Source organism: Tupaia chinensis, unplaced genomic scaffold (genome assembly GCF_000334495.1).
Source record: "Tupaia chinensis unplaced genomic scaffold, TupChi_1.0 Scaffold145147_1, whole genome shotgun sequence".
Classification (NCBI taxonomy): domain Eukaryota; kingdom Metazoa; phylum Chordata; class Mammalia; order Scandentia; family Tupaiidae; genus Tupaia; species Tupaia belangeri.
Genome location: NW_006205007.1, coordinates 1,653,852 through 1,655,196, shown reverse-complemented (window position 1 = coordinate 1,655,196; position 1,345 = coordinate 1,653,852).

Here is a 1,345-nt window from a genome sequence, read left to right as displayed (position 1 = left end):
CTCTTTCCAACTTCAATCTTGGAAGAACCAGAAGCAGGATAGTAAACAAAGGGAAATGTGGAAGAGCTGAGAGAAACAGGTAAAATACAGAGCATGTTTTTTACCTTGCTGCAGGACTTCAAGGATGGTTCATGCCTAAGGCTAGAAGTGGGGAAGAACTGGAGAAAAAAAAACTGAAATGATTATGAAATCGAAATTTTCATTTGAATTAGGCTAATGAAACTATTGATTTATTACAAAATAACAGAAATATCTATCAGATATACCTGAGAAATCTCCAGGGTAGGGAAGAAAGAGTTGATATTGCTCACTTGAAAGCAAAGGTTAGAAAAAAAAAAGAGCAATTTTTTTTATCTATTTCCACCAATTCTATCCCATTCAATAATCCAGTTATATTATTTTTTTCATTCCTTAAGTCTTATTTTAAGAAGGTTGTGGTCAGAAGAGTCCATGAAGATGTGAGCTCAAGCCAATATTTTTAGAGGTTCTAGAAATTATTCTTTTTAAAAATTTTTTAGAATGTGATTCTGTGTTTTACTACTTTTCCCTTATTATTCTTCTATTTTATTCTATTTTCATTTCATTCTTCTATTTTATCCTATTTATTTTATTCTATTTTCCTTCTTATTCTTCTATTTTATTCTGTGTTTTGCTACTTTTCCCTTATTAGTCTTCTATTTTATAAATCTGGAAAAGATAGAATTAACTAATTTCAAATCTGTGACAGAACACAATACCTAATAGCAAGTTTGGCTTTTCTTCCTTACAAGTACTGTTTTAAATTAAAGCTAATACATTGTTTTAGTTTCAGGGAAACATGATTTACAAAATGTCATAAATAGCTAGGTTTCACAGTTAGTAATGAAAGACCAGATAAACTAAGGAATAATATGAACATAACAATGTAAACATAGTGTGTAAAGGAAGATTAAAGTTGATATAAAATAAGATAAGCTAGGCTTGGAGCATAGATGGTTTTTATCAAATATAAGAGGTCAAGAAGAAAAGCTTTCTTGCTTACTAATGCCTCTTTATCCACAGTTTCTATACTCGCCACCACAGCTCCTACTACAATAGCTGAGCTGATTGGGTTTTTGCTATAATGAACAAAAAGGGAGGGCAGGAGCATTTGGGGGAAAAAAAAGGGGAAAAAGGAGCAAAAAAAAGGATAGTAGAAGGAAGGAGGGGATGAATAATGAAAAAATTAATGAGAAGAAGAAACTTAGAGGACTCGAGAACAGACTATACATGAAAGAAGTGGAGTCCATAAAGTACAAGTTTTTAATCTAAAATATCAGGCAAGAGAAAACTCTAAGGAATACTCTTTCATATATATATATATATA